General features: G+C 42.5%; 1 protein-coding gene across 1 annotated transcript in view; it reads right to left on the bottom strand.

The window, feature by feature from the left end:
- Positions 1-13,435, bottom strand: part of SPATA13 (spermatogenesis associated 13) — a 73,819-nt gene extending 60,384 nt beyond the window's left edge. The window contains exon 1 of the mRNA XM_027677870.1: positions 13,222-13,435. The gene's annotated coding sequence lies outside the window, so the exon portion shown is untranslated. The remainder of the gene's footprint in view (positions 1-13,221) is intronic.
- Between the last annotated feature and the right edge of the window lie 12,310 nt (positions 13,436-25,745).

Raw genomic sequence — 25,745 nt, 5'->3', positions numbered from 1 at the left:
CTTGGCCTACCCAGACATGCTCTCCCTCCCTCTCCTTAACAGGATAGGGGATAGGGGGTTGGAGGGGGAAGATAAGATGGAAAGTAGGTCATAGGTCAAGATAAAGACAGGGAGATCAGTTACCAGTTACTGTCACGGGCAAAAGAGTTGACTTAGGGAAAATTTTAATCCAATTAATATTTTAGTTATTCAAATTTTATTTTTTCTAATTAAAACAGGTTTAGATAGTGAGAAACAAAGACAAATTAAAACAACACCTTTCCCCTTACCCATTCTTTTTTTCCAGGTTCAGCTTTATTTCTTCATTCCCCTCTCTTCAAGCCCACCCTGCCTAAGTGACGCAAATGAATGGGGGACTGTAGTCAGTTCTGGTCAGCCTATCACAGTAGGTTTTTGCTGGTCCTTCCTCTTCACAATTTTCCTCCACTCTGTTGTGGATCCTTTCCATGGGTTGCTGTCCTTCAAGAACTGTTCCAGCATGGGTCCTCTCCATGGGCTTCAGTTCTTCAGCATGGTTCCTCTAAGGGCCACAGCTCCTGTCAGGAATACCTGGTCCTGTGGGTGCTCTTAAAGGACGGTAGTTCCTTTAGGAAACATCCAGTTCTTCCACTGTGGTCCTCTCCATGACCTGCAGTGTGGATACCTGCTCCACTGTGGTCTCTCCATGGACTGCAGGAGAACGTCTGTTCTGGTACCTGGAGCACCACTTCCCCCTCCTTCTTCTCTGACCTTGGTGCTCACAGAGCTGTTTTGCACACTTTTTTTCTCACTCCTCACTGTCTGTGCAGTGTTTTGCCTCTTTCTTAAATACATTTTCCCAAGGGCATCATCACCTTCCCTGACGGACTCAGCTGTGTCCTACAGTGGAGCTGTCTGGAACTGCCTGTGTCTGGCAGTGTCAGGCCCTGCACCCCCCACAGATAAACACTGCCATGTAGACCCACTACACTCTTGTATGCTTCCATTTGATGTTTGAGTTGTCAGGAGCTCCTTGTTCATCCATGCAGTCTTCCTGCCGTTCTTGCTTTATTTCCTGCTCGTTAGACTGGAGCGTTCAAGAGGTGATTCTTGAAAGTCAACCAACTATCTTCTCTCCAAGATGCCCAGGGCTATGATTCTGCTATTTGTCCTGTTTCCTCCCCAACGGATCTTGTACTTCATCACTATTGGTCACTACAGCCAAAGCTGCTCCCAGCCTTCATGTCCTCAACCACATATTTCTTGTTTGTAAGCATAAGGAGGTTTGGCAGAGTGATGTTCCTCATTGGCTCCTCAGTCACTAGGGTTAGGAAGTTGTCCTCAATGCACTCCAGAAACCTCCTGAATTGCTTGTACCCTGCTATGTTGTCACTCTGGCAGATATGGGACTGGTTTAATTTCCCCACAACAACCAGGATTTCAATCATGTGATGGTTTAGGTAATATTCCCATGGCTGTAGAATTTCTGCCTTTGATTGTTCCCAGTTGGAAACCTGTTACATTTTCAGAGGATCATTTCCTCTCTGGAAACTACTATTACTCTTTACAACCAATGCCAGCATTCTCAACCAAAGAAAAGAAGGCTTAAGAAGGCTTGAATACTAAACACACTGCTAGGAGTAATATTTTCACACCGGTGATTAGAGTTTGGACATGTTAATAAAACAAAGCATCTTTCCCATGCTGTATATGTTCCGCAAATAAAAGAGTTGGCTTTCACAATCATTCATCCACTACTTTTTGTTAGCTTGAAGTTCAATTGAAAAATATAGAAACATGGAATACACAGTTCACTTACCAACAGTTCATGCCAAATCTTCAACTGTAGTCAGAACACAGAAAAAAACCAAAGAAATAAACTGGAGAGGGGATGGGGGAAAGGAAGACAAAAGTAGGTATGTCTGCATGTTGCTGTATCAATTACATTAAGGCATCTCAATCTTAACAGTCCCACACAATACAAGGCAGGCCCTGAAAGAGGGGCAATCCTCCCTGCAAATATTTAGGTTAGCAACTGCAAAGTGATCCAGGCACAGCACTATTCATAAGACCAGTTCATCACCAGGTCATACAAGACAATTAAGCCTGGGCACTAGATGCAGAGGGGAGCAGATTAACAACCATCAAGATGTTTTAAATTATCCTGGTTTATTTTTAACAATATTTTAAAGCCTTTGAGAAGATTAGTTCCACAGCCCAAAAGCTGCGTACCTCACTGCTGCTAAGGTAAAATGATGTACTGATTGAGTTCTCAGCAGAGGAATATTCTTTGTAGGGCTTGGGAGTAACACTGCTTTGATTCTGCTATTGTCAGTGCACAAAAAACACCACTGTCCTTCATCCTGAAAGTCTGATTTCTTTGCAATAAGATGAAAAAGTTCCTACAATTTTCCCTCGTCCTCGTTCTCTTTTTCATGCCACCATGCAGAAAACACACAGCAGACTACATCCATAAAAGCAAAAGTTGCTAATGTGTATTATTTAATAATAAGAGCTTGTTTCATAAGGAAGACTGTAAAACCCTCAACAAGCACATTAGCTCTTCGAGATTATCAATGGTAACTAAGGGAGTTTCTAACACTGAAGTTAAAATGCAGCTGATAAAATACAAGAAATATATCTCTTTTGAAAGATAGCAGATGAGATGTCAATGTTTAAAATAAAAAATATGCACTGGAAATAAACTGTGAAAGATTCAGGGCAAAATTTATAGCCAGATTTCTGAATCTCATTCTCAAGAGAAAGTTGTTAGGAAGGACCTGCTGCATTAGACTGGACGAAAAGGACATCTAACCAACTCTCTTTTCTCCAAATGGCTTAAGGAGGAATAAGAAACAAAATGAATACAGAAAAATTTTCCCTCTATTTTACTTTCCTATCTTCCGGCAATCTACAGTTTAGATCATTCCTAAATCAGAGGCTGCATGCAGAATACACTGTTTTCTAGTTCTATTGGGGCACTTTTCCACATGTTTTCCTGCTTGCTTTCTATTTTCATTAATTCTTTATATTCTACATCCTCATATTTCACCAAATTCCCATAAGTAATTGGTAGCCTAAATCAAATATATTCCTTTTGGTTTGATTTTAATCTCCTGCCCAGGTGATGCTGTGTCTGAAAACCCACTCTCACCACAGGGTACTGAAACCTGGGTGCTTCCACAGACACTGGTGTTGAAAGAGGTGAAGTAACAGACAGGAAGGATGGGTTTCCAGGAGAAAATGAGAAAGGGAAGCACAGTTGGCAAGATGACATATAGGCAGATATGCAAGTTAAGTTTCTGGACTATTGCCGAAATATTTAAATTATGGTCATGCTTGCTTCTTGTACCATTAGGAGGGGATTTTTTGTTTTTAACAATCTCAATGACTGTAATACATAAATAATAAATAAATAATTAATTCCTTAAGAGCATGCTGTTGATTTTTTTCTAGCTTCTCTTCATGCTACTCATATTTTATGCTGTCATTCAGGTTTTAAGTAACATATTTAACTCACTCAACTTTTTTACAAGCTGAAAAGTCAAAGCTCTACTGATGAATGCCACCAGTTCCCCAAAATTCCTTCTTCCTCTCTCAGCAGCCAGTTCACCAGGAAGTATTACATTCCATATTAACCTTTTCTCTAGCATGTTACACAGGAGTGTGACAATGGCATATTTAGCCAGCTTAGCTATTTTCTTCCTGGATAGCTAAGCTGTTCCATCAGCAACATAAAAATGTTTTAATAACACAGCAACAAACCTCCCAGTGTGTCAAGGAACCACAGAGCCCTTGGTTCATTGTGGGAGGTTACTTTTAATTACAAGATCCTGTTTAACACACTGGAACAAGGCAATAGCTTACTTCAAAAAGCTTCAAAATCATTATACTTAAAAATGCTGACCTTTGTCATAAGCAAGGACAAGTGACAAAGACAAAAGGAAAACTGTTTTGGCTCTGAGTGAATTTGAAATTCTACGACAGAACTTTGCAGAAACCCAGTAATCTATAAAAGCCAATTTTCAAACATCAATTTTGTAGTATCATAAACAGCCAAACTCTTCCCATTAGTAACCCAATTCCGAAATTGATGGTATCAGTCAGGAACTTGCTTTTAAACAAGGTTTCTGTACAAGATTTGCCTTCTAAATTCTAAACTTCTAAACTTTTGCATTGATTTTATTTTTCTAGTTGGTGCAATCTAACATATGCTCCTCCTTCTCATTATTATTGTTATTATTGTTATTTAAATCTGGTTTATTTAGTCTGTTAACTGGCTAAAGCATATTACTCATGCAGTTTGCCCAGAGACACCATTATCTGCTTCTTATAAAAACCATTTTGGTTGCAACAGTATTAATGCAGGGACAGATCCTGGTTTCATTTGAAGCTCTTAGCTGTTGTCCTTCCATATGGAAGCAGAACATGAAATTACCATAATTAAGAACTAGTCAAAAATACAAGAGAATAAGGAAGTACACTCCTCATCACAGAAATGCCAAGCATGGTAAAAATTAATCTAGGACCTTTGGTAGAAAAGTTTCCTTCATTAGAAAGAATTGTTAGAAGGAAGGAAACAACTGACAAAACGTGGGCTAAGCTCAGCAGCTGCTGCAGTGCTGCTTCAAGAGGGTACCTGAGTGAGTTGCTGAACATCTGAGCTTTGGGCATTACAACAGACTCTTACTTTCTACAGCCACACGTGCATGAAAGCCTTCTTTATTTTCTCATCCTAGGAAACGGAAGCCATATGAAAGAGAACAACTTCAGAATATGTAAGCAGTGCTGGCAAGTTTAATCTAGAGCTATAAAATACAAGTAAAATAGAAATCACTGGGATGATTAATTTATTAAAATCTCTACTTCTATATTTAACAAGGAAGACAAATGACAAAAGCTGACCAAGATAAAGAATAAATTACTTATTAAAGCTAACAGGATGCAGCTGATGCCTAGTAGGTAAGTCAAAGTCACTTTTAGCTAGAGTTCAATGGGCGAGTCCAGTAGGATGGTTTGGGTGAATGAAAGAAATGAGTTGGCTTTAAATAAGACAGCTGTTTTTTGCACACCAAATTATCTTTTACTTGATGCTGCCTGTGCACACAGCAGTGGGAAAGTTGGCCTCCCGAAAGCAATGCTGATGGCCAGGAGCATATGTAAGGTAAGCCCTGTGTAGAGGCAAAGCCAGGTTACAGTGTAGTTAAACTGCTCTTGAATTTGTTTAATATAATTAATCAAATCCAGTATGTTTTAGGGAGCATAAAGCATTCACATATCACAAAATAAAAATATGAAAACAAATACAGAAATGCAAAATATGACATTCTGACTGTCTAACAAAAATTCCGGATGCGATCAAAGAGCCTCATCTTGAAGCCAAGCAGCAATGGTGTCACAGGCTGAACTGCAACTGCAGGTCAAGCACGTTCCAACTGACTCACACACAGAGGACAGATGTAACACAGAGACACCTATCCCAGACATAAGTGATACTGTCCAAGTGTTAATCTCTCTCACCTCCCCCTTCCGTGAGCCAACACACAGCTTGGAGGAACCGTGTGTATTAGCAGGGATTGAATTTGCTCCTGGCTGGACCCAGGATAAATGATCCACTGTAAAACTGTAGATACCAGCCTTCTGCTGCAGCTCTTGTGTGCTGAGTACCTTGTGCAGTTGTGTGCAGAGTGCTGAACCTCAGGCTCAATCGGACTGTTAGACCAAATGACTAATCAAACCAAGCTCTTCAGTACAGTTGTGTCTCCATTTATGGTCAACCTACCTAAGACTCAAAATATTCTCACAAAGCATACAGAAAATTTATTCTGATTCAAAATCAAAGGTTGCTATGGAACATGTGGTGAGAACAATACTAAGAAAATTTACTGTTTCAAAAAATAAGTGTCCTGAACAGAGATCTTGGACAAAGACAAATTTTGAAAAAAATTTTGGTGCTTTTCATTAGCAAGAGGCATGACATCCTTCTTCCCTTACAGTTTCCCTCCAGGAAGACAAAGAAGTGAAAGAGATATAGGAATGTTAAATGATGTAATATCTCAGACATAAAATTTTTGCAATGATGTAGGTGCTTTCCTTGTTAACTTGGCACTGTGTGCCAACAGTATAAGAGCATACAGATTTAGGAGGCTGTTTGTTTAACAAACTGGCTGTTGAAATTTGCATTGCACTTGGAGATGGATTAAAATTGTGTGGTAAGTAACTCTTTTTATCACATTAATGTGTATTATTATCTGTTATCTTGTCTTCATGTAATGACACTTCAGGGAGCAAATGTAAGCCATGTTTTTTGTTCCTATTGAATACTGTTGTATTTCACTGATAAATTGGGGGTTTAGTCCTGTAAAGTGTTATCCTTCTCTTTAAAATTATCCAGCTAGTACAAGTGAAACAACTTCTCCAGAACACATACAATACTTTGAGAACAACTGCAAAATCAAATTCTCAAAAGATGAAATAATACAAACAACTGTCTCTCTCAGAACAGAGAATTAACCAAAATTAGACATTTCATGTGCATTATCAAGAATGATTAAGAAGTGTTTCCAGTAGACACTGATAACCATGTGAATGAAGAACAGAAAATGTGATGCTTATATTAAGAAAAGAGGAGATTTGCCTGGGAAATTAAACAACTCTTTAGTCTGACTCTGAACTTCATAAGATTTTACAGTCAAATCTGAAGGCAGAATTGGCTGAGAGATAGGGTGCTTCATTCCAAGTGAGGAGGAATTGTGTACCATAAAGAAGTAGATGACAGGAGACAGGAACAGTAGCTGCGCACAGTGAAGAGAGGAAGGTTAGGCAATTTCAGGGATCAATCAGGGATCCAGGTGGAGAAAAAAGTGATGTGATGATCGTTATAAATGTAGCAGTAAGGGCAAACACCACTGAGGCTCAAAGAGATCACTCACTGTGCCTGTAATAAAACAGTGCTTTGCCTCTGCAGGGATACTGGGCTATCATCCCCTGAGCAACCATGACCCCTTCTCCCTGTCTTGTAGTTTAAAAGGTCTGTTCTGTAGGGAGCTACAGACTAGGAATCATTGACAGAAAACACAGTTATTGTAGAGTAACATGTTCTTATAGAGAAACAAACCTTGCAGAAATAATGAAGTCTGAGTCACAGACAGTTTACCTCCCTGCTTCTTCCTGATGCAGACCATTCCCTATTTGGGGGAACTCAGCAGTTTTCACTGTTTTTTTTCTCCATGGGCTTTTTATCTTGGTGGTACGTAGTCATTCATCACCACTAGATACCTCTAGATACCCAAAGAATCAATTTGGCCTGCCTTTTCCCCCAAAGTTCATAGGTAAAGGATACAAATATACCTGAAAAGCCAAAAAAAGCTTCTGCTCTTCTAGCCCTCACCTTGCCCAGCACAGAGCCACTCAACTGGGCACTCTTAATGCCCTAAGATCTATAGTCACACCTCTTCTCATGCACATAGGGTTTATCATGTAGGAGTTATTTAAAGTCTGCCAGGAAGGTCAAAGGGAAGACTTACAACCAATATAACATAATACCCTTCACATTCTCGTCACCGGCCTACTACCTCTGCCTGGTGTTTTGTCATTAAAATCATATGTGTGTCTTTGTACTTGTGTATATGTAATTATTGATCATAGCATTCTTAGATTAATACAGTGTAAGACCTAAACACGCAAGACATGAGCCAGAGTCAATCCTTCACTCCATGCTTATCTCAGTATTTTGCAATTCTACTATGCACTAGAGAGAACCGGCAGGAAAAAAAATCTCTTTTCTCTTAATAAGTGGTGCCAGCCACTAAAGCACTACACAGAGCGACAAACCTGTCACAACTACTAATAAAATATCTGAATCAGCAGATTCAAACTTGTGTGATTTTTCTTTTTGCTTCACTTTACTGATTGGCCAGTTGTGCCAGATAGTTTGCTTAAATCTAAATCAGACGAAGACAACTTAAATAACATTTCAATGGTTCAGGTTGCGCAATTTGGGCTACTAGTTTTACACAGTGGAGATTCACATTGTCTTGGCTAACTTTTGAATATATTGCCTTATAAAACTGGAGGTTTCTCTATCGGCAAACTATGTGTCTGCTACCCCAACAGTGCAAAGTATACACTGATTTCCTGGAAGATGGGGTTGCTTTTGACAGTTGCAGAAAGGGTGTTGAGCCTGCTCCTACTAAATCAATTCATTACACAACTGCCATTCAAAAGCCATCCATGCTTCATGGAGCATATGAAGATTACTGCTGCTGTTGCTCTATACTGCCACAGGAGCTCACCCACAGCTGAAATTCTCATCTAGTTGGGAAGCTTGTTAAAATCCTCTAATTAAAACCCTCTATGGCCTTATTCTAGTCCTTTTCTCAGCCCTTGACCTTTTCCCCTTGGCTGGGACACATACAGGTGTGGCAGTCTGCTGTATCGCAGCAGGCAGGAAAAGCATTACAGTGTTCAGCTCCTAGGGACTTCATTTTCCCATAAACAGTTATGTCTTTGACACTTACTATTGTGTTGAATAGACTACAATGGCACTATTTCATGAAATATAAAATTTCTGGATCTCCTGTCTGCTGATCTGCAATTACATAATTATTATTTTCTTTAAAAAAACACTCGAAATTCCAATATTTGGAACCATTAATTGGGCAGGAAATAGATAAAGATACTGCATCCTCATTTGCTCACAATAACAATTTTTCAAGCCTCACAAAACAGAAATATTTCTGATATAGTCACATTAAATTATTCTAATAATCATAAATAATTTCCCCTCAACCCCTCCCCTTTAAGTATTCTATGTGAAAAGCATTCATGCAGCTCATTAAGAGACACCAACTTTTTATCCAAGTAACAGCTTTAGTTTTTCGCAGCTGCTTCATAAACTCTTGGAAATGTGTTCTGCTTATGTCCTTCTATGACTCTGAAGCAGAATATGCAGAGAGAACATCATCAAGGACTGGCAAACTACACTGTTCCTTGTGTTTTGGAATCGAAAGGGCAGCTGTATTAAGATGACACAAACTGCACAAGAAACGCAGACTGAAAGAGATACGGCAAATAGATTTTGTTCTTTTCAAACCTCATAGGACAACATGTTAGCATTCTTACGAGAGGAGAAACAAAAGCATGTAACTAGATAAGTGATTCTCCAGGTAGATTTGTGGCCCCTCTGAGAACAGATGACATGTAATGCCACTATCAGTGATGACATTGCAAACTGGAAGAAATGCGACAAGTACCAATTAGTCACTCACAATTTTGGCATATTTGATTGTTCTTCATTCATCTGATATTTGGTTGCTGATTGTACTAATCCACAAAAAGGAAAAAGACTTTGGAAAGGATTTATAATGCCTACAAGAAAATCTTCATTTCCAGCTCTCCCTGAGAAGTGCATCTAATTGGTGTACCATGTCTTCAGGAATTATGCCCATCAAGTTGCTTCACCTAAAAGCATGAAAGAGGCAGGCAAGGAAAAACTAACATGGTTTTAAATTCTCTTATTAGCCTTACCTGCTCAAATAGTACATTCTTCCATCCCGAAATTTCGTCTGATCGGAAAAGGAGGAATTAGACCATTTGCCAAGAATTTCTAGATGACAGGTGACTGAGCCCACCAGAGGCTACAATGAGCCAACAAGACCCTCAGGTGTGCTGCTGCCATGCATGTGAACATCCTGCACATGGAATGTGATGCATTATGGACACACAGCAAGTCCAAAGCTTTAGGGAGCATAGTCCATCATGTCCATGAGACAAAATTCCTGTCCATGGGCAGAAGTGTATGGCTTTCTACAGCTTTCCAGGATTCCTGTATCTCCAACCAGGAAATTAGATCAGATCATCACAAGTATCCACACCACTCAGTGCAGCCATGTTTTTTTGTCTTTTCCTGGGAAAAATGGCTATTCATGGTGTGAACAGGTGCACTGTTTGCTGGGTGAAAACTAGATGGCTGAAGCCAGAGTGTAGTGGCAAATGGAGTTACATCCAGCTGGTAGCTGGTCACTAGTGGTGCTTCCAAGGGCTCAGTATTGGGGTCTGTGGAAGGAAATGACAGAAGAGACTGATGGCCTTGGCACATAGCACAGAACATGTGCTGCAACCAGGGGAGATGTAGGGTCTCAACCACTCCCTCTGATCCCCTTGCAAATCCTTACTTGAGTGAAGAGGTGTAACTTAATGCCATAATTTTACTGATAAGTTTTCACATGTGTACAAATCCCTACACAACACAAATTATTCTAGTTTTAGGATTTAGCTTTTAACCATCTAGAAATCTTAATTTGTCTATCAGTCACACCTCAAGACCTAAGCTCATGGGCACAGAGCTGTCAGAAAGCTTCAAGAAGAAATGTGAAAGGGAAGGGAAGAAAAGCAACCCTTCTTATGTTAAGCTCTGTAGAGGCAGTGGAACCTCTGGTCACTTCTACAGCTACTTGTGTGGAGTAAATGCACTCAGAGCTTTGCATGAATCATAGAATCATAGAATCAGCCGGGTTGGAAAAGACCCCTGAGAGCATCAAGTTCAACCCTTGATCCACTACCACCATGGCACTAAGTGCCACATCCAGTCTCATCTTAAAAACCTCCAGGGACGGAGAATCCACCACTTCCCTGGGCAGACCATTCCAATGCCTGATTACCCTCTCTGTAAAAAATTTCTTCCTAATATCTAACCTAAACCTGCCCAGGCACAGCTTAAGACTGTGCCCTCTTGTCCTACTGCTGGTTGCCTGAGAGAAGAGACGAACCCCCACCTGGCTACAACCTCCTTTCAGGTAGTTGTAGAGAGTGATGAGGTCTCCCCTGAGCCTCCTCTTCTCCAGGCTAAACAACCCCAGCTCCCTCAGCCTCTCCTCATAGGACTTGTGTTCAAGTCCCTTCACCAGCCTTGTCACTCTTCTCTGGACCTGTTCCAGCATCTCAACATCCTTCCTGAACTGAGGGGCCCAGAACTGGACACAGTACTCCAGGTGTGGCCTCACCAGTGCTGAGTACAGGGGAAGAATCATTTCCCTGGACCTGCTGGCCACACTGTTCCTGATCCAGGCCAGGATGCCATTGGCCTTCTTGGCCACCTGGGCACACTGCTGGCTCCTGTTTAGCTTCCTGTCAATCCAAACTCCCAGGTCATTTTCTGCCTGGTTGCTCTCCAGCCACTCTGTCCCCAGCCTGTAGTGCTGCATGGGGTTGTTGTGGCCAAAGTGCAGGACCCGGCCCTTGGCCTTGTTGAACCTCATCCCGTTGGAATTAGCCCAACTCGCCAGTCTGTCCAGGTCCCTCTGCAGAGCCCTCCTGCCTTCCGGCTGATTGACACTCCCCCCTAACTTAGTGTCATCTGCAGCTTTGCTAATCCTGCATACTCTGCCAGCAACAAAGCTAGAACCCAAGGCAGCAATTTCTCCCTCACAGGACATCACGGTGGAGCCTGAGGCATTCCTTAGGAAACTTGTCATGACGGGGTGCTCTCAGGTAAAGCCCGAAAGAAACAAGGGTCCCCAAAATGGTGACAGAGCCAGGAGAAAGTGGCACAGGCCTGCCAGTGTGAGCACACATGAAAGCAGCAGCAGGATTCAGCTGGGACAGCAGGAGTGGACCAGGCTGGATGAGATGTGAGAGCGATGGGGAAAGACCACCACACCAGAAGTTGAGGAGAGCAAGTGATGGGAAGGAAACATCTGCGAAGAGGGCAGAGGGGCTTCCAGGTGGTTAGGGAGAGGCAAGAGAGATCCAGCAAGGAGAAGCTGGGCCTTCCCAAAGGATTCCTCTCTCTGGCAGTGAGGGAAAACTTAGGGAAACATGCAAAGGAGCAAAGAGCTGCAGTAATGTCTAAAAGGCATGTAGAAAAAGGAAAATTTCACTGAAAGAGTTTTCCATTCTTTTTTTTTTTTTAAGAGTGAATAAAACCGAAGTAGCCCCAGACACTTTCAGCTCACAGGACCAGCCAGCATATATATATACACAGCTCACCTGAGGTCTGTGGCCTTGGCAGCACTGGGAGTGTTTTATTTTCACTGATATAAACCATTCATGAACAATTTCTCCAATGCATTAAGCGTAAAAAAGCTCTCCTTTTCCACAGGTAAGTATTTCTTCCTGCCACTGTGATTTCCTCTCCTAAACCAAATATTTGTATGTGTGGAACCACTGAAAGAAAACAAGTCTGAAGCTTCCCACTAATTACTGCATTTCCCAGGAGTTCTCCTGCAGTGTCTGGAGCCAGGGTTCCCTTCCACACATTTTATTTTGAGGAGTCTTTCCATTTTATGACTTTTGGAGCAACTGGTTGTGTTTATTGATCTTTCCACAAAGCTGTTCTTTTCCTACAGAATCACTAAGATGGATTTTCTGTGGTTTGGTACATGAGGCCCCATGTGTTTCTGTTATACAGAGTTGAGGAGGCAGAAGCTTTTTAAGACTCAGAGTTTACGGGTGTAGATGAAGCAGAAAATGCTACACACTGGCTTCACTTTCACAGTAAAAAAATGTGCTTGAGTGTTGAATTCCAAAATCCCATGAGCAAACTAGCCCAAATGAGACTAGCTGTGATACATAAGGATGGGGTAGGGGAATTGCCAGAGATCTATGCAGGAAAAGGAAGGATGACATGTGGGCAGCTGCACAGAAGGACGGTGAAACATCTGCACAGAACAACTCCAGCTACAAACGGGCAGCTTCCTGCACATCTCCTCACGCCCTAGACAGCACTGAATCCCCCTCAGCAACTTCTACCATTCCTCACTCATCCTAACTAATTTCTAATACTAGCAGATCAGGCATGAACAATAATGACCTCACGAACACACAAGACCTATCTCATGCAATAATAAAATTTAACACAAGCACTCATGACCCCCAAATAACCTCAAACTGCGGATAGCATCACTCGACTGTGGATTACATTTCAGGCTTTTCCACGGGCCACAGTCCCACGGGACCCCAGAGCCGCACATCCCTACGGCTGCGGCCGAGGCTCCGCTCCAGGGGGTGTACCTGCCAGCCCGCAGAGCTCTCTCCCCGGCCTGGGTGCCTCCGGAGCTACCTCTGCGACATGGCAGCTCGGAGAGGTGCGCCTGGCAGCCCGTGGAGCCCCCGCTCCCACCTGGCTGCCTCCGGAGCCACCTTTGGGACGCGGCAGCGGCGATCACACCCGGAGAACCGGGATGCTGGTGGGCGCTCATAACTTGGGGAGGGAAGGGGGAAAGAGCACGAAAGGAAATTCATGAGAGAAAATAGATGCCTTACCTCTCTTCCGACTCCTCAGAAAGCGCAGCAGACGTTTGCATGTACAAATCTTTCCCAAACAAAACAAATAAGGATCTCCACTCAGCACAAAGAAAAGCAGGGGTGCTCTCATTCTCCCCCGAACCTCCCCTCCGAGCAGCCGGGTTGCCCTCCGCAAGGAGTCCCAGCTCTCTCCGGCTGCTCCGAGTGCTCAGGGGTCCCCGAAGGCGCCACCGCCCCCGGAGCCGTTCCTCTGCCTACTCCGCTCGGGGGGAGGAAGAGCTGGAAGAGTGTCAGCACAACACGCTCCATAAATTCTCCCTCAGCCTTCTGCAGACTTAAGTCCTTGAGAAAAATGCCTAAATCCCGTCGTTTGTTGACATAGTAACCACATTTAAGTTTTTGCCCCCCTCAGAAGCCCTCTGCATAAAACAATTCATTATGTGAAAGGTTTATCCAGCTTGCAGCGGGCTGGTTTGTGTGGTTTTATTTGTCCAAGGAAGAAATAAAGAGACTGAACGTTTATATACTAGAGACGTCCCACCCAGACTTGTTGTTTCATTACAGCAGATAATATTAAGGACTTCCACAAGTCATTGAAGGAAATGTATTGTCAAGTAAAAGGAAAAAATCACTATTCAGAGAAACAGCCCATCTCTAATACGTAAGTGAAGTAAAATCTTAGAAACTTTTGAGGAGATCACAAAATGTTTTGTATTTTTCTTTTGAGCTATTCACGTATATTTATCAGATTCTTCCAAAGATGCTTAAAACATTTTAAAAGTTCCCAATAAAATTTGTAAAGCCACAGCAGATACTGTGAGAGAGAGCACAGGGTCAGAAACAAGTAAAGCCTGTGGAAGACTTTGCTTCCCCAGTCCTATGGAGATGAGCTCTTTAGTCTCCGCGTGGTGGAGAGAAGAAAGATAAAAGAGAATTGTGCTTCACGGAACACGTGGAGTTTAATGGGTTTTAATGCATCCCCTCATCCAAACTGCTGCCACCCTACACAAACCTGCATTCAGATTTCTAGTCCTTTTACTGGTAATTTAGGCTATGGGAGCTGCCTGGCAGGCATGCGCAAACCATGCTGCCCTGCAGGGCTTTTTTGACCCCAGTTGCAAAAGGGTGGAGGTGGGGGGTAAAGTAACAAAACCCAAACCTTAGTACTTGGAGTTGAAAAGAGCTTTACAAGCAAGGCTTCAGTGTTTTAACTCCATGTTGCCTTAATAAAAACTGCCTGATTTACAAATATCTTTAAGGGCCTAATTGTGTGTTATTTACTAGAGAAAACTTTTCTTTACTCAGGGTTAAATGTGTGCTTAAGTTTGGAAGAAGCAGAGAAGCATGAAGCATTAGAGATCTAGCATTTTGGAAGTTATAAGTCTTTTCCTTCAAACTTGAAATTCATTGTAAGTGACCATAACCTTCCCATCAACACCCAGGCACCCTCATCTTCATACCATATTTGCCCCATTCCTCCTCCCCTCTCCCCTCAACCCCCCACCCCATCCCATCCCATGCCCGCCCCTCCACAAAATAATAAAACCAAAACCAAAAAATCAGATTACTTCTTCACCCACATCTTTTTCCTGGGTTGTGACTGAGAATCATTTCTTGAGCTGTCATTTAAACGAGAAAAAAAAAAGAGAGAAAGAAAGGAAAAGGTCTAAATGATCATTTGCAACTTTGGAAGTCTTACCCTTTGAGGAAGTTTCATTACACTTTTAAAAGATTCTGAAATATAGTTGCAGCATCAGTAGGTATTTCTCAAACTATATCAGCTAATATCCTGACCTGACACCAAATATATGGGTGCTTTTTTAAATGTTGTAAATGTTTTAAGAAACTGTTTGATATTATGAAGTTTGTAAAGCTCTGGCACAAAACCATGCTGCTGTGTATTTCACTGTGTATGTGAAGACAAAATATGCTCATAAGGCAAGGTTTGGTTAAATTTTTAAAATATTTTAAAGCTCCAAAAGGGTGGACCACTAACCCCCACTCTGGCTTCACAAATAATTCAGTGAAACCCATGGAACAACTGAAAGTGTTCGTAGCTCTGGTGGCACCAAGATGGTATGAGGGAGCTGCACTTCTGGCCAGGTCTTCTTTCAGCTTGCTGGTGAATCAGTTTGACACTGCACGTGAATAACTGGTGAGCGTGAGCTGCAAGGCTCAAGGTGAGTGTCACCCTCATCTTTTCCTTGCATTCCCCCTGACACAGTCTGTTTGCCTTGCACTGCACTTGTGCTGGGGCCACTGGGGCAGTCGTTTCTGTGAGCTGATCCACTTGAAAACCAACACAGCCAAAAGCCATCATTTTCCATTTCATCAGCTTGTTAAGGTGACCTGGTTACAGTTGTGCAACTGCTGTATGCAGTGCAGGGAGATGGGTGGGCAGTGCAGCAGGACTGCAGAACAGCAGCTCCCAGTTACACTAGGTTATATGTAATATTAAATTCCCGTCTAAACTTGTTTGTGTCTGTGCTCTCTCAGTCAAATGAGACAATAGTCTTTCCTCATCCTACAGATTGTAAACCACTGGGTATAGAAAATCAGAGTCTTCACAAACTCAAAAACTCAAGTTTGAATAATGTATCATCATCTAGCAAAAAATTGTAAAATATACAAGAAGTAAAGCAGATTTATTTCTGTACACTGTGCATACCAAAAATGATACTCTGATGTTAGCAATATTATAAGCACTGAAGTCACTCTTCTCTTTGTAAATTGAGCCCAGATCCGTGAAATAAACTATTAATTGGGAGTGGGGGTGGGATGTGAAGTCATATATGTTCTGTATTATCTTTCAATATCTTTTGTGCTAAGTCTGTTTAGCTTTGTTTTACTGAATATGTTTTTGACCAATGTGAAGTTAACTCACTTGGACTGTTTACTTAGAAATTATATCATAATTAGACAGTCTTACCACACATAGATAACTAAGAATTGTAGCAATTTGACAACACCATCCATAGGATTTCATGAGATAACAGAAAGTTGCACAAGCATACTTATTAGGCCTGCTATTGAGGATGAACCACTGTACTGATTCGATAGCAGAAAAGTCCTGTGGCCTTTTGTAACGGTGTTTTAGAAAGCAAAGGAGTGAAGGAACACAATAAATGGGCTCTGGCCCAGAGCTGTGAGCAAAAAGCATTAGCAGCTGCTTAGTGCTATGTTTACAAATGCTCTAGTTCCTGTAGAAACACCTAATCCTGGCCAGCCTTTATGGTTAAGTGCAGATAGTAAAAGGCTGTTCTGGATTACCTTCTTCTTATCTGTATGGTCCGTTTTGTGTGACAATGGATCTTCGGCTAGAATTTTAAAGCTTAATTATTCTGGCCACGTATTCGGCATCTATTTACATTACAATGTGAGCCAAAGACCTTATCTGGTGGGGAAGGGAAGGTGGGGTGGGAAGTTTGGGTACTACCTTAGCCATAGGAACAAAACAAGGCAGGGAAAGCATAGAAACCCACAAAGCCCTTAATGCAAATCATAAACTTTCTATAGGCGTCCTTGAACTCTCCTATAGAATGTGATACTGATATATGTCCGGCAGTGGAAGTCTCAAATATCCTTTCAACAGTGTCTGGACTAATTAGCAGATTGTCAGAGCAGGGGCTGAGAACTGCTTTCCATTTCAGGGCTGACCCTCTTGGTGCTCCGACCATAAATTGGGTTTTACAGAATCATTTCCTTAGGATCCTATTCAGTCCAGCAAGACGCAGTCCACAAAAGGCCACTAAATACTGACACAAACTTAAAAGGCAAAACCCAGAATAAAAGCACACAGCAAACAAACAAGAAACTTTGTTGTCCACTATTTGAAAAGCTAAAGCTGAAATTCATGGGTTTTGAAGGGATGCCCATTACCCAAAGCAGATCAATGAACTGAGCTCATTTTGTTTCACTTGCTTAAGTTTTCTAAACTTTGTACATGTACCCATGTTCAGTATGGTGTTCTGGAAAATATCTTGGCATCACCTTATTGAACTTCATTGAATCCGGACCCTAAATATCATAGTGCTGGATATATCAGCTATAGTAAATAGATAGACTATGTTTGATGAGGCAGGTGCTCTATATTCAAACGGGAGTGCAAGTGCAATGTGTTTGCTACCTACAGCTCTTGATGATGAAGCTGTGCCACTCATTGCAGCAGCTGCTGCTGAAAGGGTTGTGCTCTTTATGCTGGATCTGGAGTTTGTCTGACTTCACCATTACCTGATTGATCTCAGTGAGCAGAAAAATCTCCATTTTCTTCCTGTGGGATTGTTTTACCCGTATTAACTCCTTGACCTCCTCACTGCAGAATCAAGACGAGCACCAGTACTGCTTCAAGGGAAACAGCAGGAGTGCACCAAAGTGGAAAGCCGAGAGAGGCTGCCTGGCACGTTTTGGCAGTAGTTATCTTTCAGCCCAGTTCAAGTATACTGCTTGACTGTACCCGTGGGGCACAGTCAGAGATGTTGTCCAGGCCACAGACAAACAGGGCTAAGAGGATATTTCTTTATCCCTCTCACACTTACATGGAGATTATTGTCTCTTCAGACCTGCCAACAGTGTGACACGTTTTGTCCCCCCCTCTTCTCACTCTCAAAATGATCTAGAAAAAAGATCTATGAAAATCCCTGAGGCTAATACAGATCATTTTCACAGAACTGTGCCAGGAAGCGACAAAATGAGCAATTTTATCACTGCATCAGAGAGCAGGGTTTCACAAGGTGCCTTAGTGAATAGCTTATTACCACTGAAACAGGGCAGAGAGTTTCCTCTCGCTTCTGGGCAGTGGCGTTCACGCCCACCTAATGCCAGCTCTACTGTTCCTCTGACCATTTGATGAACCAATTCAGCTCACTTAACTGACAGAAAATGCTTCTTTTATTTTCCCTGTTTCTCTACAGCCTGTGAGATGAACCAGCTCATGCGGGAGTGACATAGCATTTCACAACATGCAATCAGGAACCAGGACCATGCTTGGGTTGGAGCGCATCCTGATGGGAACGAAGGGGAAGAAGGGCTCAGTGTACAATAACAGCTTAACACGCATCAGCTCCAGCCTCCCACTAACAATAGCCATTACTGCTATTTCCTAGATGAGCCTGAGGTCAGTCCCAGCACATACTTTACAAGCTGTGGTGAGGATAGATGGATGGTTTGCACAAAACGCTGGAGACCTTTCATCTCCTCTCAAGGAAAAGTTCTTTCTTGACATAAACAGGAACAACTCCCATGAAAGTGTTAATTTGTTTAAAGCTGCTGTGCAGCTCCTTTGCCCTTCAGGGTCCTGGGAGCTTTGAATCACCAAGGCGTCCATTCAGATGATGCAATACTTGTACTTGGACACACTGCCAGAGGACTCTGGTAGGAGAAAAATCAGGAAAAAAACACGGAAGATGAAATACTCTCTTTTCATCGGACCTTGTTACATTCATTTGAATTCCTGCCTTCGCATTTACCAAGTTACCTTGTGATTCTTGACTGCTTCACTTGCAAGCCTACACCAGCGCCCACCCCAGCCCTGGTACAGATGCTGACATCAACTTCCCCCTCCCCGCTGGCACTCACCTGCTAATGAAACAAAACTGCAAAGAGGAGGAAGGAAACTCAGGGAGTGTCAAATGGCAACCTGAGTGCCAGCATACCGTAGCAGGCTGGTGCAGTTCCCCTTGGCTTTGCTTCAGAAGGATTTGGGGAACGTAACTCTTTTTTTTTTTAGTATATTTTGTAGCAAATACTTCAAGGCTGACATTCTCCCTTGTCCCTTGCTGGCTTTTGTGCTGCACAAGTTACTGTAGCTGGTCATGCTTCAAACAGGGCTGAACACTTGTGGGAGTGATTTCAAATTGCTTTCTAAATGTCCTGCTTAGAGGGAGGCATAACATTTTAAAGAGGTCGTTTGCCTTCTAAAAGGGCCTCTAAAGGTCTCCCAACATTAGTGTTCAAATCTCTTGCTCAGCTGATCCAGCAAGCTGAAAGATCAGTTTGCATCATGCCTTGACTGACAGTTTTGGATTTCCTCCTTTAGCTGCGATTCTTCTGGATGAGAAATGCTCAGAAAGGCAGGACTTGGAAGCTGTATGCTTTCCCAAGTACAGCCTTCTTGTGACACAGCATCAGTCAGTCAATCAATCAATATTGGAACATTGCTCTTTAAATAGGTAATATCTGCACGTAGCCCAAGCTGTGATACCAACTCCACCAGTAACCTCTGACCACCAAATCAAGTTAAAGTCTGTCTTCCACAGAGAGGTCTTTGCTATCCTTCCATCCAATTCCCCTTCCTATCCATCCCCATTTCCACATTCCTCTCTCTCCCTATTTACTTGTCATGACTTAATTCTTTGTTGTTCTTGTGAGTTGAATTGGCTTATTCTTTTCTGTAATTGGAGCAGTGCCAGAGCTGGCAACAAGGCAAGTAGTAAGGACACATGATGAAGAGAAGTGGGAGAAAGAATGGGTGAAGAGGCTGGATTTCACTGTTGTCCAAAATGCAAACTAATAGAGAGTCAGAAGGGAGGGCAGGGCACAAAGAGTTGAAAAGCTAGAGATAGAGTGCAGGTAGCAAGTCATGCTGTGCCTGTATCTGCACAGGATGCTATAGTTTGAGACGATCCCAGAGAGTAGCTGCCCATCCTGGTTATATACAGGATCAAGCCATCATGGGAGCAAAGAGCTGACCATTGTTCAATTTCATGTTCTAGGCAGTTTTGACATGAGCTCACAGGTCTCCAGCACTCTCTGGTCATGCTATATTCAAGCAACTACAGGAGGAAAGGGTGGTGTGTGGCTCTGGGAAGCACATCCAATTTGTCTGTCTAAGTTCTGATTAAGTAAGGCCTCTCTTCTTTTATGTGTCAAGTCTCACTCTTTGGCAAAGCACATGGATAAGCCTGGCTTCTCAGGCCCCTGGAAACACCAGTCAGGAGAGCAAATCCTCACGGAGCCTGCAGTTCTGGTAAGCTCTGTGGATCTCAGCTGGTGGCTGCTGTCATGCTCCCTGGGACTTGCCACATGACTTGCCTTACTTGAGATTTCCCATTAGCTGGACTATCCCATGCTGGAGGGCTGATTAGCTATCTAGTTACAGTGGTCCCACCCCAAAAAAATGACTGAGAAAAACAACCCCCAAGCTCACAGAGCTGGCCATTTCTCAGCTGCCATGTGGGAACAGAGAGAAAGCCTTTGAGCAGCCAGTTCAAAAGACCTAGTGGTATCTGTGCTGAGGTCCTGACAGGATGACTTCATATTTTCCTGCCCCAAGGCTTTTTAAGCAATATGTATGTAAAAGCTGAAGCTGAGCATGTTTTAAAACTCATCAGTCCTATATGTAATCAGTGCCTTATTAGATTTCCAGCAATGCAAAGGGACTAATTGTTGATTTGGAAGCTACTTGGAAGTAGCTTTTTCATTTTATGTTCACTACTGTTTTTCCATTTTGCTCCATGTAACTAAATTAAGTGTTCTGATAACAGTGCTAAAAGCAGTGGAAAAGCCAACATATTAAATAAACTTGGCCACCTCTCATATTTTACATGCCATCTCTTGCTCACAGCCTGTAGGTTTAAGTGCCTGGCAGCTGGAGCCAGGGCACAGAGCAGAGTCCTTGGAATACACTCTTTCTTGCTTCATCTGACTCTGAGTTTGTTGACCTTTATTCTTATCTATTCACCAGGGCAAGAAACACAGAGCTTTTTTGCACGGTACTTCAAACACTGATCTGCAGCCCAGATGGTTGGGGGCCTATTGGAACCAAAGGAGAAGAGTGGTTTAGAACTACCCTGGAAAGTCTTTGAACCTCAGGACTGCAGGAAGACTTCAGTAAAACAGCAGGGTACTGCCACCATCCACTCCAGCCACTATACTGCCAGGATGCCAAGAAAATCAGGAGAGTTTGGGTTTTTTTCTGGATCACCGGTACAGTATTAGTCTGAACATAACTTGGTCACTGATGGATATTATGGAGTTATAGTCATATTTTCTTTTCCACCCTCAGCTGTCAGTTGGGGGTGAGAAGTTGGCCTCCCAAGCTGTCTGCCCTGGAGCCTGGCAAGGCAAGGCACCATCAGGGGCCAAATAGTCCAGAGAAGGGCCACAACTCATTTGCTGGCTCCTGAGGACAGGAGCAGGTATTGGGAACAAAGTAGCCTCTTGTTCAGAATAGAAAACTGTTTAGTCTGACATTGGTGACACACTGTGGGTGTTGTATTTACCATTCTTACCGGTACTGACATCTCACTGTGTGAGTGCACTCAGCAAGTCCAAAATAAAATTATTTAGAAAACATTGACTCATATGTGGAGTTGCTTGATTTCTATCTTGATGAGTGCTGTGGAAATATTAGTCTATTGAGGAAAGTGAACCACTTACAGATCATAAAAGTTTAGTAGAGGGGTTGACCCCTGCAGAGTTTGGTAACATCACCAATGTGAAGACAGTGTTGCTGTTCTTCTGGTCCTCTGGAAACTCACCCTCTGTTGCTCCATAAGGTCAGCAAAGCCAGTGCATCCTCTCACTTGTGATCTATGGAGCATATCCCATCAGGGTTTTGTCTTCTGCCCCTTTGTGAGTGGCAGACACTGCCTGCTTATCCCTGCTCACAAAAACACCGCTCAGCCCAGCCTTCACAAAGCTCACTCCAGACTTTTCCTGGAATAGTTCTCTGAGTTGCAGGGGCCCCAGTGACATTTTCACCCTGTTATGCTAAGTAGCAGTCATGGCTCCTACAGTCGGTCACATTGGTCCACACATTTAGTTGTCAGTGAGTCAAATACAGGGGCTGTCAGATCATAATCAGGCTGGTGCAACAACCAGCAGCCAAATGTCAGTTGACAGAGGACTTCAGCCTCCTAAGAGCATCATTTTCTCTATTTGTAGAAGGGCAGTTTTCTGAATAAAGAGCTCAGCACATGCTTTTTATAAAGTCACAGGAAACTACGCAGAAAAGTGTTTTTGGAGGGAAACGTTACTGTCAGAGGGAGAAAAAGCATCTTTGTTTTAAAAGAAAATTTTTTAAAACCCTAAACTTAGTGTCATTTTCTTTGGCTTTCTTGGCACACCCTGGGGTGTTTACTAATGGGGATGAGAATTTACACAGTTCGGGCCCCTCAGAGAAATGATTGCACTGGTCGAACTGCTCAAAGTTTGCTTACGGCAATGGCTTCACCAGAGACTTGCGTTTTGGTTTTAAGTAAACAAATAGCATTACAAGTAGGAGGGTGATGACTCAGGTAAAAGTACACAGATCTGTTATGTATAGCAAACATTATATATGCCTAAGATTCCCCTGATACTTTAAAAAGGCCAGTTTTAAAGGACTAAATTGTTACCCTCTGAAACTCTATAGGTTCTAACTTAACAACTGCAATATACTTAATGTATTACTTTTAAAAATAGAAATATTTCTGCTTCTTTTGAATTAGGCCAAATAGCACATTTCAAAATACAGGGTTTTTTACTTTTGACATAAATAGCCCGAATTTCTTGCAAATGTTTGCCGATTTCAGAAAACATAGCACTTGGTTATGCCTGGAAAATGAAAGGGTGCAGAGTTTGCCAGCAAACAGCCTTGCCATTCATACAAAATCCAATCCTCTGTGCTGGTCTAGACCTCTAAGCTTTTCCATGGGATGAAGGATTTCTGACAATGCCTACCTTTCAGACCCGTGCAGACTATTATTCAGGAACAAAGTAACTCATTCTTGAAATGTGCTTCTTCCCCACCTACCCTTACTTACAGGGCAGTGTAGTTATCAAACAGGAAGACACAGAAACTCAAAGGAAGGGCAGTCATGGAGCTATTTCCCTTTGTAAATAATTTCATATAAAATTCTTCTCTAATTTTTTACATCAGTGCATAGACATATGTTTCAGTTATGGTTATGTACACCAACAAATAAACTCATCCAAATGACAGCAACACAGTGACTTACATTGGAATACGCTTTTGCAAGAACAGCTACCTCTTTGGAAATTGAATTTCGGCAGCAGTTCCCTTGGAGATAACAGGAAAAGCACACTGAAATGTTGTTCTTTCTACCTACGCTAATCTACCTCATGTTTACCTTAGTGTATTCCCTCTGTAGTGTTGCAGGTGGATAGAGGGACACTTGAAAGGAACAGAAGTCACAGCTTCTTCCCCTTGACTCCATCAGTGCTGCAGGCACCATTTGCACAGTGAGCAAGGGAGTGGTTGAAGTTCAGAGGACAGCTGTGTTTGCTTTCTTGCCCTTCCTTACCTATGTGTATAGTCATCTTTAAGCAAAAAGTATCCACAAAGTCTTCATGAACACACAGTGAACTAAACTAAAGAGAAAGAAAGTGATACAGAAGACAAACAAGGTTTGCCACGGACAGACACAATCACACCAATGCCACCCTCAGCCACAGAGAGACATCAACTCCCAAACACAGGTTTCCTTCCCCAAGCAATGGGAGAGGGCCCCTGGACAAATGAGGTCAAGCCTGGGTCAGTGAAAGGAGGATATAGGTCTTTTAATGTGTAATGAGGCAGAACCTAAAAATCTAATGAAGACAAAGGAAAAGCAGCCAGGTCAATGAGGAGCATCAGATGCAGCCCTGAATCTGCTGGATACTACAATGGAGACAAAGCACATTCAAGACTCAGACATGACAGGGACTCCATTAGCCGAATCCCAGTTTTCCTTTGCAATTCAGCAAAATCCCAAACCACAGGTCACTGAGCCACTGCCAGCATAGGGCCAGGAGAAACACTTCATTTGTCTTTGGGTCTCTGGTTTCTAGTTTGTGCTATGGTCCTAGAGATAGAAGAACTCCTCAAGACTGCCTTGGACATGGGGGAAAGCTTTGGGCTTCCTCATGAACTCTCAGATCACACCCATTCCCACCCAGGTATCACTTGTGCCCTCAGTGCAGGCCTCTGGGAGGGTTAGGGGCAAGGGCAAGAGAGTGGAGATTAACATCTCTGACATTTGTGATAAATCCAGGCCTGTCTAATTATGCTTATAAGGGATTAAAAGTACAAAACGTGCATTTAGGTGGAGACATGCTGAAAGACCGTGACTGACTTAAAAGAGGGCTTTGAGCTGGAAATCACCTGGGAGATCAGAATCAAAATCCACGGTTGCCTTGCAACCTTCTACAGAGTCTGAAACTAGGCAGAAATTAACCTCAGCATTAGTAAAGTAAGTGTAGGTAGTTAATTGCTGCTTCATTGGCAATTTTCATATTATTTTCTGTTCCAAAGAAATTCATAGAGCTGAAATGAATGCGTCACTATAGCATCTTTCTGCATAATAGTTACATTCCTTCATTGGGAAAAAAAATGTTGTGTTTCCAGAAAATAACAAAACCAGAGATATAGTAAACCAAGAAAGGCAGAAGATGCAACATGGCCGCTGAGGAAGGCAAGTGATGCTGATACTACATTAACAGAAAAGCCTCTTGTCACTGACATGGATTCACTAGAAAGGCACAAGCAGTGTCACATCTTGCAGAGTCATATTGGTCTCATATCCCTAGAATCTGCACTCCTCATTGACCTGTATTTCCAGAATGGCCACCTTTGAGAATCAAGAAATGGAAATTACGGGGTAGGATAAGTGGGAATCACCCCTACTGACAACTTGAGAAATGGGCTGCATGGTATTCTCCCTTGAAAATTCATCTGCCTGCCCTGAGGTAGTTAGGTGATCAGAAATTTCCAAAGCACCTGTGACTGCCTGACTGAGTCCTTCTTATCAAGTAGCATAGTTGGTATTGTCCCCAAATGATTATGCATACTAATGAAACAGTTCTTTGGTATCACCTTATAAATCCAAACACTTCATGTTATAAATGGAAATGGTAGGTGACAACACTCTTTTCATCTTTGCTTCACAGCATCTTTTAATTCTCACTAACAAAAAACTTGCTTTCCATTTCATCATATTTCTGATAGAATCAATGGAAACAGGAGTCAGAGTCATCAAAATGCTGGGCACAAAGCCAGATCTTCACAAATAATAAGCAGCAGCAATAAACAATGGATGAATTTAGCACTTGTGAGAAGTATCAAACCTAACTGAAATAGAAATCAAATTCTGTATTTATCTTACTCAGAAAGCAAAGTTAATACCAGCAGTGGCAGCTCAAATACACCCCTGCTGCCTTGGAGTGGCAACCAGGCTTGGAAAGGCCACCTCTAAGCTCAGTGACACCAAGAGGGCATGCTGATACAGTCACTGGCCTGTCACATCTTTGTGCAGTGGCCCATTGGTCACACTTCCACCTCATCACCTGAAGTGCAATCCATCATTGCATACTGCAGGCCTACATCCGAGGGATGTGATGCTCATCATGTGTCATCTCAACCAAATACCCCAAGAAACCCATGCAAAATCCAGCAACAATTAGAAAAAAATGAAAGGGAAGGACTGAAATACATTCCCTTGTCTTTTCTTTTGCCCTGGAGCCAGGCAAAGGTATGAAAAGTGTTGTCACTCGGACTCTTGTGGCTTAAGCCAGCCATTCCTGTAGCACTGAATTATTTTAATTATCCGGTCCTTTGTGGATTG

This window comes from Neopelma chrysocephalum, unplaced genomic scaffold (assembly GCF_003984885.1).
Source record: "Neopelma chrysocephalum unplaced genomic scaffold, ASM398488v2 Primary Assembly neopelma1_43, whole genome shotgun sequence".
Lineage (NCBI taxonomy): Eukaryota > Metazoa > Chordata > Aves > Passeriformes > Pipridae > Neopelma > Neopelma chrysocephalum.
This window is presented reverse-complemented; position numbering and strand designations above follow the sequence as displayed.